This window comes from Rhynchophorus ferrugineus, unplaced genomic scaffold, assembly GCF_030347505.1.
Source record: "Rhynchophorus ferrugineus isolate W39M unplaced genomic scaffold, kcgeb_rfMv2 rfM9, whole genome shotgun sequence".
Taxonomy (NCBI): Eukaryota; Metazoa; Arthropoda; class Insecta; order Coleoptera; family Curculionidae; genus Rhynchophorus; species Rhynchophorus ferrugineus.
This window is the reverse complement of record NW_027472588.1, coordinates 27,942,559-27,959,873: the sequence shown is the minus strand read 5'-3', so window position 1 is coordinate 27,959,873 and position 17,315 is coordinate 27,942,559. Positions and strand designations below refer to the sequence as shown.

General features: G+C 31.8%; 1 protein-coding gene across 4 annotated transcripts in view; it reads right to left on the bottom strand.

The window, feature by feature from the left end:
• The window catches only part of smog (G-protein coupled receptor 158 smog), a 151,332-nt gene extending 134,332 nt beyond the window's left edge, over nt 1–17,000 (bottom strand). For all 4 annotated transcript variants that reach the window (XM_076414181.1, XM_076414183.1, XM_076414184.1 and 1 more), the window contains exon 1: nt 16,777–17,000. The gene's annotated coding sequence lies outside the window, so the exon portion shown is untranslated. The remainder of the gene's footprint in view (nt 1–16,776) is intronic.
• Between the last annotated feature and the right edge of the window lie 315 nt (nt 17,001–17,315).

The window sequence follows — 17,315 nt, the reverse complement described above, 5'->3', positions numbered from 1 at the left end:
TCATTTCAGTTGTTCCTGTTGCCCTTGGATTCTTTCGCAACGCATATACACATCTGAAAATAATTGTTCTAAATAATCATTTTAAATTGTCCCAAAGTTCTTTAGAGGTTTCAGATAGATTTTCGTCTAATATGGACTACATCTGTTTTGGTTCTCCAGACCGTTCTTTCTTACTGACATCAAAAATACCACTTTTAAGATGTTATAACCAAATCAACAACTGGTATATGTCATAAAAACACCTATTATATGGTGATTAAACCATTCAAATCAAAAAGCAAAAGTAATCAATAACGAAAATTAATGTCTCGTAATTAGCGCCTTTATTCACTACTAAATAGAAAACTCGTGTTTTATATAGGAAAATGTCAAAACTATCAAATTTACCAGTTTCTGGTTGTTGGTCAGGTGGTTTGAATGAATTGAAAACGAAAATTACGATAGTTTATATTAACTAATGATCACCTTGTGGCGGAAATTCGACCACAATGTATTAAATTAATCATCTCTCTCATAATAGAGTAAAAAAATTAATTTTGTTTATATTTAAATTAATAAAAATTGTCTGTTACGAAAACTTGTTTACACAGTATTTTTAACATAAGATCAGAAATGTATATGATACATAACATTAATTGTTAATGTCTGTGTATTAAAACATATTAAAATATTATTAATTTATTTTATTATTTTATATTATTTCAAATTTTCACATATGTCGGGTTTTTCTTGTACAGCTCTATAGATCTTCCGATACAGTGGGCATGTTAATTTGTTTTCTCTGCAAAACATGTAAAACATAACTTTACGTGATCATACAATTCTTAATCGTTTTTTATCCAAAATTGCCATAACTCTTTAATACCTCCAAGAATATTCTCGTATTGTAACCGAAACTAACACAAAACACTGCTTAAAATGAAATAAATTCGTTTAATAATATTTTTATCACTCACTCCATTTTAATATCGTTTCTAATGTAAAGTATCAAGTAAAACGTGTGTAACTTTAACCAAGCCAAATTTCACGCCTTCAGATGCCCCCTTTTCTACGAAAAGGAGGGTAAATTTTTTTCTAAGCCAACTAATATTTAGATATTTCCATTCTTATTAATTATAGCAATGACTCGTTGATATTTATACGTTGATATATATATATATAGAAGAGTTTCTTGGTTAAACTCAGTTAAAGTTTGAGTGATCTTTTTTTGTTTGATGATAATAATTCCCTCTCGACTTAGACTTTATTTGACGTCAATCGGTCCACAATCTTTCTCAAACAATATTCTCGTATCTTATCCATTTTTCATCTTGTGATATTAATCTTTTTAAAAATGGCTCGATTTCGTTTCGTCTCTTCAGCGCTTCGCTTACAGAAAACCAGCCCATCGAATTTTTTGCGATCAAGTCACGTAACACCCAAACATCGGGTTTCTTTCCGTATCTGTCTTCTCGCAAACGATCCCAAATTATATTTTGATCAATAGTGAGTCCACAGTACGATATTGCAAGTATTAGCATGCCTCACTTTACTGCAATTTTACTGAATATTGTTTCGAACATTTTGTAATAATTAATTGATAAGACCCGCAATTTGTTTAAGTATAAAATTCCGTAAAATAGGGGCAACCACGGTCCTCGGCACTAAACTTACCGACTGGCGCGTAACCAATTTTAGCGATCATACCAGATGACATCCGGTCTTACCCAGCCTGGTCATTGGAGTGACTGGGATCATTTTTCTTGACGAATTTTGCACTCTTGCCTAAGGATAATCACAAATGTTAAACAATCACAAACATAAATTTACGACTTTGTCCTAGCAGGATTCGAAACCGCAACTATCGCAACAGCAGGAGGATGTACTGCTTTTGACAAGGTCTACTAGGCCTACTCGAAGACTTAACCGTTTTCATCAAGTTTTTCCGTTCGGGCAGATCATTCCATGTGAAGATCAAAACTCTGTCCAGTCTTAAACTCTTCAACTGGCATTACTCAAGATTCCCCCCCTGGTCCATGCTTTATTCAATCCTTATTTAACAGCACTTGTATCTACTTTGTAGAGGGAATATTGACGTCGTCTTCTATGTTGACGACACGGCTTTCTTCACCGCATCCGAACTCGAGGTCATAATTCAAGAATAACTTTAAAAGAAGCTCGATCACATGGTCAAGTGGTGGTCTGAATGCTTCAAATCAACCTTCAGAAAACCTAGATATACTATCATTTTCTATAAGAAGCCTATCGCAACTCAATATCAACACAGTAACCAATCCATGGATAGATGTCACGTCACGTACCATGATCTTCTTTTTGACTAACAGTTCCGTTGTAAATTCCAAATCGAAAAAGCTATTTAAAAAGGTTCAGGGATAGTAAACCTACTATATATACAAAACCAGCAGGCTCTCCATCTCCATCAAATGCTTGTTGCAGAAGATGTTAACGCGTTCCATTTTCCTCTACAGATCTAACGTCTACTTCAAGTTTGTGACACCAAACTAGGAAAATTATTAACGGTCCATTGCTTGTCAGTAATGATCAGATTCATAGAGAAATTGACAATATAAAAACCCGTAAACAACAGGTCAGCTCCAGATCTTCAGGAAATGCATTCATTCGCCACCTGGTTAATACACTGGGCTTTAACACCTATCACCGTTAAGCCCTCCTTCTCTCCAGACTCCAACGACCATTTTACCGTTGTTGCAGTTCTTACTGTTGCTCTCCAAGACATAGTAAGAATACGAATATAAACAGCTAAGAACAATTATTCATGGAGTTAGAAGTAATTGTAAAAATCATGTCAGGTTTCACAAGTAAATGCATCGCATAATAAGGTAGTAACAAAATATTACAGGTAACAAATACATTAAGTTGTGCCTCATCAGTTAAAAACTAATGCTTTAAAGATTATATCAAATAATAGTTTGTAGAATTTTAATTCCTCATTTGTTGATGAGTCCACATATGGGACATAAGAGAAAGTAAAAAGCAGTAGTTTTATGAAAGCCATAGAAGAATAATAAAATTATTGACAGGAAAAAATATAACGGCTATGTTGAATAGAAGAATGAATAAGTAAAGAATGCTGTAAAGAACCAATAAGTAAAGAATAAATATTATTTAAATATTTGGGTAAAAAATTACTTATACATATATAGAATAAGTATTTATTGTTTTTCAATGTATATTTTAGGTGAAACATAGGAATAAAGATAAACATGAATACATAAATGAAGTAATGAGAATATGTAGAAAAATTACACAATTTGCATAGATGGAACACATGGGACAGATACAACAAATTATTAATTATTAACAGTAATTTGGTAAGTATTTTAAACAGCTGATAAACATTTAGGTATTTATCGAATAATGCAATATGTAACTATATATTTATAGACCTAAGCATTGAAGGAATTCAATAGTTGATTTAATGATAGTAAATACATCACTTATATAATAACTAAATAATATCAAATATATAGTGCTTAATTGTTTAATTTAATAAAACTTAAAATTTTAATTAGCACTTGAAAAGAGGCTCAAATCATTATGATTCTTAAAGCTCAGAAAATATCAAAAAAACATCTCCCCTTATCGTCCTATAAGCCTGTTATCTCTAAACCTGTGATCTCTAAACTATTCGAAAAACTATACATTAAGAGACTCAAACTAATCGCAGAGGAGAGAAATATTATTCCAGACCATCAATTTGGCTTCCGTAATAAACACGGAACAATAGAACAAATATTGTCAACCAAATTAACAAAAACTTAAACGATAAAAATATTACTCCGCTGCATTTCGCGACATTTCTCAGGCCTTCGACAGGGTGTAACACACTGAACTGCATGCTAAATCGAAAAAGCTCAAGAAACCTCCAACTGCATCTTAACAAAGTCGAATTGTGGTTGAAAACGTGGCGTATCAAAGCAAATGAGACAGAATCTATCCATATGACATTCACTCTTTGTAGAAGAACATGTTCCTCAGTAAAATTGACTAATCATGAACTTCCACAAGCAGATAATACGCAAACAGCTTGAGGTTAAACTAAACCAAATGTATTGGCCGATAGGGCGTAAATTAAATTATCACTAGATAACAAGGTTTTTCTGTATAAGTCAAAACTTATGTGCAAATAATGTGTTAACTAGTATGATATTAAGCTCTTCTCGTTTCTTTTTGGAGTAAACTTTCCAGCAAACTATAGTGTCTAATGTCATACCCAGTTAGCAGAAGTAGCAAGAGTTTATTCTGATAAGTGGTTGCTGTTTCTGTTTATTGGTCAAATTTACGTGTGCAGACTTATTTTTATAATCCTACGGCAACAATTGCAGTGTCGTCGTCAAAATACTGTCGCAACGATTGTTTTTGTAGTCATGGTTCGAGGAATTATACCATCACTGGTATATAGTAGACACACTACAGGTGCTAGTATACTTACTACTTTGTGATACCTCTGATCTGATTTATTTTATTTCAGAAAAAGTTTGCTGCTTAATTATAAAATAATTTTTTGATATATAAGATTCGAAAAGTGGCGCATATTATTAGGCTAAACTCAGGTTCGGTTTATAACCCTTCGTGTCACACTTTGTCGAAATCCTGAGCGACATCGAGAAATATAGTGCAGCAAATTAGCCTCCAATCCAAACTGATGGTAGGGAATCAGATTACCTTCATTTATAATAGATTTTGATCTCTTAAGAATACTTTTTATGTAATTGTAGCAACGATATAAGTTATTGCTATATTCTGAGAAGGTTTTCCTGTTTTGGGAATCGTTATTACTTCGGCAAACCTTCTAATACTAGGGGCATACTTTGTTCTGCTGAAACCAACCATTATCAAACGAATGATATTTTAATAGTGGGTTTTGGTTTGAATTGATTAAGAAAATGTTGATTTGGATCTCAGTGACACCGAATATCTTGGAGACATTTAGCTGCAAAACTTATTTTAGGAAAACTCTGCTGAAGCTCTAAAAAAACTGTCAAACAGTTGACGAATGAGCTGAATGAAGAATGAACTGACGAATTTAGAGACGGTTACCACACGAATTGGCTGAAAATACCCTTTCGAATCGTTTAAAATTAAAATACGTACATAATAATCCTTGTAATAACTAAATAAAAATAATCAACAACCTTATTTAACCTATCTACGATACTAATTTTATATTCTATTATATTTTCACTACCATATATTCACATATTTTAGTTTAATACCTACATAAACCTATTTATCTATTTACAATATTAATTTAACAAGTAATTGCTTTGAAGTTGGTGCCAAACCCAAACAGTTATATTAATTGAGAATTGTTTTGTTGGTAATTAAATTTTTTGTATATATATATATATATATATATATATATATATATATATATATATATATATATATATATGTATATGTCAGCATACATTAAACAAATATGTAAATATACAGCCGAACATAGAACCTCCTCCTTTTTCGTAGTAGGTTAACAAAGTACAACGACTCTTGAAATGCTTCAAAGTATTGCTTACCAGTATCGCCATTCTAGGAGGCTTAAAAAAGGTTGGAGAATAGTGAGAAATGGTGAGAATGAACAACGTTTTAAAGCTTTAAATCTGCGAGAAGCCTCCTAGTTAATACGTAGTACCCATATAATTAAAATAAAAGCAATTTATAAATTCATTATGGCAAAGCTACTAAATAGAAACCATTTTCTGATTTAATTTTCATTATCAGATATAATTTAAGTAATCTAATGCGAAATAAATTCTACCGTGAAATGCGGACTTTAAAATGTTTGAACTAAACCGATGGACAATTATAAAATAGAATATTAAACATTCTAAATATAGATTTTCATTTAATACCTCTGCCGGAGTGGAAATGTTAATTTCCGAAATTGGGAGATTTAAAAATTTAATCGGAACATTCGCTGAATTCGCAACTTCTGTTCCTGTTGTGTTTTCAAGTGCGAAACTGGCATCGCATCGACACGGATTCGTTTTGTTTCAATTAGTGCTATATGCGGGAATGATTCTGTGTCATGCCAGTGACATTTCGAACCAAACTTGATATAAACTTTGTAGGTCCTACGCTAAAGTTTTGTCACTTCAGCGCTATATATACACTTCCAACTCGTATATAATTTTGCGTTTCTTTGTGCAAAAACCTCTAAATAGACTTCAACTTTTATTACCAGCAATTAAATAATTAAATTAGCTTGGGGAAACATCTAATGAAATCGACTATTCAATATTTATTAAATCAATGTTTTTGACTATCGAATGAAATATTCGAATGTCTCATTTGTTACTAGTTTTATGCACCAATGACCTTCGTAGCATACATGCTATATAAATATTGTTGTTTGCATTTTGATTAAGAATTCTACTTTTAAAGATTATTTATGAAAAATAACTAATAGTCAAAATAAGTCTCAATAGTCAAAGGAGTAATTGCTAAGTTTAAATTGTTACATCACTGAACTTCATAACTATAACATAGTATCATAAGTAAGATTAATTTCAAAACTATAATAACTTCAGAGCATCAAATATAAGTATACGATGTTTTTTACTTTTATGTTATATACATTTTTTTATTAATCTCCTAGAACGCCAACAATATCACCGAAAGCAATCAGTATTATTATATGATTTCAGTTATATAAAATAACTATATTGGCATGTAGAAAATCACTTCAGTAAATGATCTACTGTACAACTTATAATCTAAATCTTATTCTAGATACTATTCTAACTTATTTTAAAATATATCCTAACTAATTCTAAATTATTCTAGAGATTATGAAATCTTACTCTATGTGTTCATTAATCAATTCGTATTGTAGTTTGCGTTTGAGCCGAGGCACTTCACTGTCCTTGTCTGTATGTCGCACATCACTGTATCGTCGCACATTTAACTGTTTGGCGAGTGCATTGGGATGCACTACATTCCGAATAACACTCGGTGTATCACATCTACGATAACACTTTGTTCTGAAACCCCTGGAGAATATCTGTAAGATTTGCTAGTAGTACCCCACAGTTGAATACCATAGGTCCAAATGGGCTTAAGTATTGAACTTATACAGCAAAATCTTATTATCTAGTGATAATTTAGATTTACGCCCTATCAGCCAATATATTTCGTTTAGTTTAATACTAAGCTGTTTGCGTTTTGTCACTATATATTTTTTCCATGTCAAACGTCGCTCGAAATGCATTCTCAGATATTTAACGTTGTCTGCTTGCGGAAGTTCATGATTATTCAGTTTTATTGAGGGACATGTTCTTCTACAAAGGGTAAATGTCACATGGGTAGATTTTGTCTCATTTGCTTTGATACGTCACGGTTTCAACTACAATTCGACTTTGTTAAGATGAAGTTGGAGGTTTCTTGTGGCTGACATTGGATCCTCGTGCGATGACAAAACCTCTCTATAGTCAACATATATTGCAACAGTAATGTTTCTTGAGATCGGTAGGTCAGCTGTATACATAAGAAAACAATGGGCCAAGAACACTGCCCTGCGGAACACCCGAATATATTGGGTGTAGGTCAATGTATTCGTCAGCCTGTTCAGACAATAAAATGTCTCTCTCTGGGGTATAATTTCAGCAATTGAAAGTGCGTACGGGCAAAAGCTTTTTCAATTTAAGATGGAGTCCAGTGTGCCATACCTTGTTGAAGGCCTGAGAAATATCGAGAAATGCAGCGGAGCAATATTTTTTCGTTCAAGTTTTTGTTAATTTGGTTAACTAATCTATGTATTTGTTCTGTTGTTCTGTGTTTATTACGGAAGCCAAATTGATTGGGCTGGAATAATACTTCTCTCCTCTGCGATTATTTTAAATCTCTTAATGTATAATTTTTCGACTAGTTTAGAGATCACAGGTAACAGGCTTATAGGACGAGTAGAGGAGACGTCTTCTGATTTTTTCCCAAGTTTAAGAATCCACAATACGAAATACAAACATAGTTTTAAGCCGCCTATTTGAAATATAAAATACAAAATACAACATTTCAGATATTTTTATATAAAATACAAAATACAGTCAAGTATATCAATAGAATGTCAATAGTCAATATGTCAATAGCATAAAACTAATCCAGCCTAACGTGTTAATCACTTATAGAACAAAGAATACTAGATACTTCATGAATACTAGATACTTAAATGCAATATCAGATATCAACAAACAGATTTTCAGCTTTAGTTGTGGAACGAATAAAGTAGATTTTATCTATATTTATTTTAGAAAACATCTTTCATGATGAAAACGTATCCTGATGTGATATATGTGATCGTGATAAATGTATTTCTATTTAAATGTATTTCGAAGCCCTACCTACTTAAAATATTAACTACAAAATACTTCAGCTTCAGACTATTGAAATACCAATTGCAAATTATAATTTTAAGAAATAACTAAATAACAAATAACAAACATGTATCTATATTTCAATTACGTGTTTTAAATACAAGTAATTGAAGTACTTGCCAAATATATGAAAAAAATATAACTATAAGAGTACATTAATTATACCAATAATTTATTCTAACTGTTTTAATTTAATTAAAAATTAATGTTTCGTACAAAAAAGAGCAAAATTTTAAGTTTATTTTTGTGTATGCTGTGTATATCAAATTTTTTATTAGCATGATTCAACACTCTCGAACTCGGGCCTATATCTTGAAAATTTCGATCGTAAAAATGGAGAAAAAGGGGAAATTGTGAGCCCGACGTGTAGATCGTTAAGAGTTTTTTTGTATCTGTTCTTGAAAACAAAAATCCATACTTTGGGGGATTTAAATATTTTTCATGGAATAGAGGTCTCCTATCCATTAGTCTACGCTGAAAATGTGGAAAATATAAAGCCCTAAGTACAATATAATGCCTATTTCTTTCGCTCAGCATTCTGGTGTCTTGTGAATTCGTAATTAACAATAATTTTGAAGGATATAAATTACATCTCTAACAAAAACTCTAAATTATATTAATTCAGTAATAATACTTTCGTTACTCGGATAAATAGCCAAAAATATATATGCTCATAGATAGTAGAAATGAAATTTAAACAAAATGTTGACTTGATCACGTTCATACTGATATAGTTTTAGGACCATCATCACAGACTGATTACACTCTGTCTAATGAAATAATGTTTATACATATCACTGCTGTATTTTTTAATATATACACCTCACTACATAACACTACACAAGATCAGATGGTTTGATTCTTTTGAGTCTCAAAAAGTCCAAAAGCTGCAATATTTGCCCCTCATGCCCCCTTGCAATTCTCTTGATTTCTTGACTGACTGTGGGTATCTGAATGTCTCGATGTCAGAGTGTAATCAGTCCTATGTGGACCTACACTGTATTCTTCAGTGAGACAAAAACCATTTGTAGTAGTGCAGTTAAACTTTGGATAAAAGCTCTGCTTATATTATAAACTTATGTAACACTTTCACAGACGCACACCACATCATCACGAAAGAACAATTTGGTTTCCGTACCAAACATTCAAGCCTTCATCAAGCTGCTCGCGTCGCAGCAACAATCCACTAGGCATTAAGAAAATGCCGAAAAACTGGAGCCATCTTTCTAGATGTTTCCAAGGTTTTCGATCATGTATGGCACCACGGTCTAATATTCAAAGCAAAACAGCTTGGTCTACCGAATAACCTAATCTCTGAACTTAATAGATTCATACTTGAACGGTAGATCCTTTCAAGTGAGGATCGGTGACGCAGTCTCCTCTCGAAAATAGATTTCATCAGGAGTCTCGCAAAGTGTTCCACTAGCTCCTGCCCTGTTCAACCTTTACATGGCTAATTACTCATTCCACAAACATTCTCACATAGCATTTTATGTAGATGATACAGCCTTCTTCACAACCGGCTACAGTCCCTACGCTATTCCTGGCAGACTTTAAATCCCACTGAACCAGGCGATTGCTGCGAACCCGAGCAAAACTCAAGCTATTCTGTTCCATCGCAAGAAGGAATTTCGCGCTTATCGTCTTCAAATCGATAAACTCCCTATCCCCTAACTCCAGAAAGTATCATACCTCGGTATCCAGTTCGACCACAGGTTCAGGGTCAGCCCAAATCCAGCACGCTATCTGCAAAGGCAATGGCGTGTATAGTCTACGCTTCCTACTCCTCTGCAGAAAAAGTAAACCCCCAATCCGCCAGAAAACGTCTCTATATAAAATGTTAGTTCGTCCAGTCTACCTCTAGGGAGCGCAGGTGTGGGACAGGTATGTCTCTGAGAGGCAACTTGAACTACTCCAAGTGTTCCAATCCAAAAAGTTCCGCGCGTTACTCAATGTTCCATGATTTATGATGAACGTCAACACTCGAATCAGGCATCCCGTTCGTGAAGAGTTTCACGAATATGCTCAGTGTAAGGTTCCTCCTAGATCTTAGAACATGACCCATCCACTAACCTCGGTAGATAACTAACTACGACAATCCCAGTCGTAAGCCAGGGTCTCTGTCGCCCGCAAAACACATCACTATCCCAAACCCGAAGCGACATCAGCAAAAAACCATTTGGTTCTAGCTGGTCATCTTGGAACAAGAAAAAAATATATCTAGAGTAGACCAGTTGAAGTTCATACATCAACTAGTAATTAAGTTCTGCAATTAATCTGGAATATTTAATATGGACATCAAGAACAATTATAAGAAAAAAAAACTAGATAATCAATAACTAGCAGTACTATGCGTGCAATGTGCTTTTTAAATTAAAAACAAAATAAAAATTTTTGGGCAAAAATTAAACATTCAACAACTAACCAGTTGCATAAACAACTTATTGACTTAGAATTTTACGTTATACATCATTTATTATTTATCATCCACCTTAAATTAACTAACTATTAATAACTAATATTACAAAAGTATTATTAAATTGGGTAAATGCTGAAATTGAACTCCTTTGTATGGAACATGTTTTTTCGTCTATCGAGTATATCTAATCGTTGGTCTCAATGGTAAGCTATAAATTGAAAAACTTGATTGTATCTCTATCTCGAAATTCTTTATTAACGTGTAATAAGAATTATGACATAATAATTTATTATAAAATGTTTATCTAATGCTTCATATAGATTGACAATAAAAGTCAATACCGAAAATGAATTATTATAACAAAAAAACATAAAATATAATCATCATATTTTGATTATTGGTAATAATAATCAGTATGAATGTAAACAACTATTAAATTCAATGGTTTTGACATTTCTCCATATAAAATAACACTTTTTAATTTGATATTATTGAGGAATTCATTTTGAACGTGAATTAAAACTTTATCAAACGGTACTTTTGATGTTTGATTTGAATAAATTTGGTGCTAAATCCTAGAGGACCAAAAACGTTCAAGGATGATGTTATAAGACTTACTGAATGAAAACCAATTTTATAATAACAGCCCACTTTCAGAAAGCTTAGCAGCTTCCTACGATGTATTATGACAAGCTATGAAAAATATATCTACTATGATAATTGAATAAGACATTGAATATTCATGCCCATGTAGTATTGCTGTGCATATGAAAAGATAAACAAAGCATAGTGTTTTACGAGTTACTAAAACAGAATAAAACTGCTACTGCAGATGTTTATCTATATCAATTGAACATTATGAACACAATGATTAACATAAATGAACAGTTCTGAGACACACAGCATGTTCACCAAACAAAACGCTTTCTGATTACCACTTGTTTAGATCGATATAGCAGGACCAGCATACTGTTTCGAAATACTGAAGAAGTGTGAAAATGTACCCACTATATTGTCATGTTACCAGAAATATATGAAGGAGTTGTAGAAAATAATGCACAGTATTTTTATTAATATATATTATATGAGTTTTTATCAATAAATGCTTTTTTAAGTGAAAGAAAATTGATAAACAAAATAATAAAAAGCTATTTTAAAATCTATTAACTTAGTAATAACCAATATTGCAAAACAGCGTTCAATCGAATAAATGATGAACTGAAAAGAAAATTGCTGTTTTTGATACTAATATAACACATCTTGTTCTTCTAAATCATTCGCCACAGTGGTAAAATTATATAAACTGAATTGCTTGAAGAAAATTTAAACGACGAATAAGTACAAATAATGTTCGTGTTTATAAAAATTTTTCATATTCGTTGTTGATATAATATAATATACTGATTATTATGTATCCAAATAAAACGGAACTAGAAATAGGCAATAGCTTTCATTTGTCAACATTATTGTTATGGATTTTGTCTTAAATTTATTATCTTTAATTATTTATCTTTAATATTTTAGTCAATTGAAAAGTCCCCGGCCTACCATAGTAAAACACATTTTTTTGGAAAAATTATTTTTTTTTATTCAACATAATTCCCGTCAAGGGTGACACACTGATAATAGCGACCCTCCAACTTTTCGATACCATTTTTGTAGTACGATTTGTGCTTTGCTTCAAAATAGGCCTCAGTTTCGGCGATTACCTCTTCATTCTCCGAAAATTTCTCAACAGCGAGCATTCTTTTGAGATCTGAGGACAGGAAATAGTCGCTGGGGTCAGATTTGGAGAATACGGAGGATGAGGAAGCAATTCGAAGCCCAATTGATAGATTTTTGCCATCCTTTTCACTGACTTGTGACACGATGCATTGTCTTGTGAAGCAGCACTTCCTTTTTCTTCAAATGTTGACTTTTTCGGCGATTTCTTCGTTCAAACGGTTTACTAACGCTATGTATTAGTCACTGTTGATGGTCCTTCCTAATTCAAGGTATTCAATGAAAATTATTATTCCATATGCATCCCAAAAATAATACACCATAACCTTGGCAACAGACTGTTGCGTTTTCCCACGCTTTGGAGCGGGTTCATCGTGTGCAGTCCACTCGGATGACTGTCAATTGGACTTCGGAGTGAAATGATGGAGCCATGTTTCATCCATTGTCACACTTCGACCCAAAAACTCGGGTTTATTACGCTTTATCATCTTCAAACCCATCCGTCACAATCATCAACTCCTCATTGTTTTTGGTCAAAAGTGAGTTCGCGCGGCACCAACTTTGCACAGAGCTTTCTCACAGCTAAATATTCGTGAATGATATGATGTTCAGTTGATATCTTTAGATTGTCTGATCTTTCATTCAATTTACGCTTATTCAAAATCATTTTGTGGATTTTTTAATGTTTTCGTCGGTAATATGTTTTGGGCGCCCACTGCGTTCACCGTCTTCTGTGCTCATTTCACCACGTCTAAACTTAGCATACAAATCCTTAAAGGTTAATTTTCCTGGGGCAGTATTCGGAAACTCAGCATCAAGCCAAGTTTTTGCCTCAACTATATTTTTTCCTTTCAAAAAGCAACATATTATCAACATGTGAAATTCCTTTTTTTCCATTTTTTACAATAATAAAAGTTGCTTCACTCAAAATACTATAATTCACAAACTAATGATCCGACAGCTGTCAAATCTATACACGCATGTTTTGAGGGTTAGGGCTAACTAAAAAATCTATGGATTTAATTCTAGTAGTGCCATCTATGTGACAGGCAGGGGACTTTTCAACTGACCTGTTATGTAGACATGTTTCTTGTTTTAATATTAATTTTCATGAAAAAGAAAGATACACTCTCGATAATTATATTTTTTGTGGAAAAAATATATTCTCACCATTTGTTTATAATTGTAAATCTTTAAGTACGAATTTCAGTAAAATTTAATACGAATTTTTGTGAATCCCATTACTTTTTCTCGTAAATAAATGATTACTTACAATTTATTGTATCTATAAAAAAGCCAGCTCAAAGGTCTCTAGCTATAAATATTCCTTTAACCAGAATTCTACGTCATCTATTTTCTGTTCTTAATTATTCTATATATTTATAGAATTCATTCCAAATCAAATTCAGTCCAAGATAAATCATGGTAATTTTAGTGATACAACTTTTAACATTTGAATAAATATGTACAAAATAAAAAAACTTTAAACAAATATTACCATTAAGAACAAACAGAACTGAAAGTTTATTTTACTTTATACAGTAATACAACACTTACAAAGTATCCCAAATCCTTGGTGGAATAAATATATAATAGACAAAATAATAGTTCATAAAATATTTTGATATAAATTCTAAAATGTATAGATTTTACTTGATTATTCATTGTAATATAGTTTATTTTCTATTTCATAAACATTTGTTGAAAGGATATTCTTCCAATGCAAAAATATTTATTCAATATTATCATCAAACATTTATACAAATTACCTTATATATGTAAACATAACAGGCTTTTTATTTTAATCGCTGGATAATATGTAAATATTTTTTTTGCTGTTTTACTTTCTGTATAACATGTAAAATGGACAATAATGACATCGACGTTCAATATTTTTGTGCAATATTTGGGTTTGTGCAATATAATTGACAGTGTGTAAACGAGATTGAAAGGTTGCCAATACATTGTGTAATTTTCAAAATCTTGTAAATATATGCTATGAAATCCTGGGGGGACTATTTGCACAACGTGGTTGAAAACATGTGCTCGCAATTGAGCAATATATTGCACCACATTTGATATAGCCTCCATACAGTACTTTTTGTTGCACAAACCAAAATATTGTAAAATAATAATGACCGTCTGGCCCCAGGTCGTCAAAATATTGTTCAACCCATATTGCACAATAATATTGAGCGTGTATGGGCCGCCTAAAAAAGCGAGGAATTTCACAAGATCCATATACAGAAACACACTTTGGAGAATTAAATGTTTTTTGAGTCCTCTATTTATTACTCCAGGACCGAAATTTACTACTATATTATGGGATTATTGAATGGATATTCTAATAACGAATAAATAATTTTTCAATATTACCATGAAACCTTTACGCATATTTCCATAAATATTTTTAATTTAATTTCTTATTTATATCAAAAAGAGCATGAAATCTCAGGTTATCCATATGCAAAAACAAGTATGTATGGAGTATTAAATCCTGTGGATTTTCTAGCTATTTCCAAGAACAAGATAATACGAGTTTCATTTAATTCTAATTATTATTTCTTATAAATTGGTACTTAATTTCAATTTATTGTATGTTTACAAAACTCTAAATAAAAATATATCAGGATATATAAAATGTACCTTTAATTACAATTTTATGTCATCCATTTTCTATTTCTATTGATAATTATTTCGCCTATCTATAGAACTCATTTCGGTTATAAGGTAATGATCATTTTAGTGATATAAATTTTAATATATTAATAAGCATGTACAAAATAGCAAAAAAAAACGTTAAACAAGATTTACTATTAAAATATAATACAAGTATCCCAAATTATTGATCGAATAAATATATTCTAGATAGAATATTTATTCATAAAATCAATATTATCATTAAACATTTATACAAATTGACTTATATATGTAAACGTAAGATGTTTTTAGTTTTAATTTTCTTATAATATGTAAAAGGGCATGAAATTTTACTATATAGATATGGATTCAAAAACACTTTGGAGATTTAAATATGTCTGTAGATCTTCTATATATTAGTCCAGGAGTGAAAAGCTTTAAATAAAAATCAATCCAAGGACAACGTAGTACGAGTTTCAATGAATTCTGTTTGTTATATCTTATGAATAAATAAATTACAACTAAAGAGTCTTCTGCTATAAAAATCTTTAACCAGATTTCTATATTACCTATTTTCTATTTCTAATTATTATATCTATCATTTTATAAATACCGTTCCAATTTTAAGTTATGGTGATATTATATAAAAAAACAAGAATTACTATTAATAGCACGCTGAATAGAAATTACTACATGTTTTACTCTATTAATACAACACAATACGCCAAATTTGGATGAATAAATACAACATATTATAGATAGGATATATGTTTACGCCACTATCTATACATAAACTCTAAAATGTATATATAATACTCGATTATTCATCGTAATATAGTTTATTTTTTATTATGTAGGCAGTTAGTAGATGCAGTAAGAATACGTCAATAATGAAAAAATAATTTTTCAATAATATTATCAAACATTTATACAGATTGCCTTATATATGCGCATAAAATATACTTTTTGTTTTAGTTTTCTTATAATATGTAAAAGGGCATGAGGTATCATTGTGAAATGGTTATTGTCATATCCAAAAACATACCTTAGATAATTAAATATTTTTATGAAGCTTCTGCGTATTAGTCTTGAATTAAAGAGCTTTAGGTACAAATCAGTCCCATGACAACATAATATGAATTTTAATAAATTCTGTTCGCTATTTCCCATGACTTGATAATTAAATTAAATTTTTACATGTATTGAAAACCCCAACTAAAAATATCCTGCTATTAAATGTAACTTTAACTAGAATTCTATATTGCCCTTTTCTATTTCTATTTATAATTATTATATATCTATAAAAAACATGTACGAAATAACAAAAAATACTATTAAAACATGCTCAATAGAAAGGGCATGTTTTACTTGGTTAATATAACACACAGTATCCCAAATTCTTAGTCGAATAAATATATTGTAGATAGAATATTTATTGATAAAATATATTTATAAAAATTCTAAAATGTTAGTTTAACATTCGATTATTCAAAATTTCAAAATAACCAAATATTTTAAGAAATCGGTATCAAAAATTGTAGAAATTAAGTCTAGCCATTTAAGCGTAAATTTTTCCAGAATATATACATTGTGCAAAATACTCACATATCAAAAGATGAGAGACGAGAAGAAGATTGAAGAAGAGCGATCACATGGAGACGAAGAATCAAAGCATCGGGATGTCGTGCGGTGGGTTACGGCGCGGTGCGGGGTGAGAAACGGGGGGCCGGATCGCGACAGAACGAAAATTTGAGTGCGACCAGAGCGACGCTGCGACGACGGCGAAGGGAGGAAGACGACCAGGCGGTAGCGTAACCCGGCGACCGAATAGCGGCGGCGGCGGCCAATCTGGCGTGCGACGTTTCTGGAGAGCGTCGTCAGCGACTGTGCGCAGATCGAACACGACCTGCCGTCGTCCTGGATACCGAACGAGAATTAACCGGTATAAAATGCGCCAATTATCACGGGCAGAATGTAAAATGTACGAGATATGTGGGGATTTCGGAACTGCCGGTACCGCATTTCTGATTGTTTCCGAATCGGTAGCGAGATGCCGATAATGACCGTCCGGTCAATAACTCAAATTCACTAAAAATGCCTGACTCACTGTAAAATGTGTAATAAAAAGTCTTAATTTGTAGGAT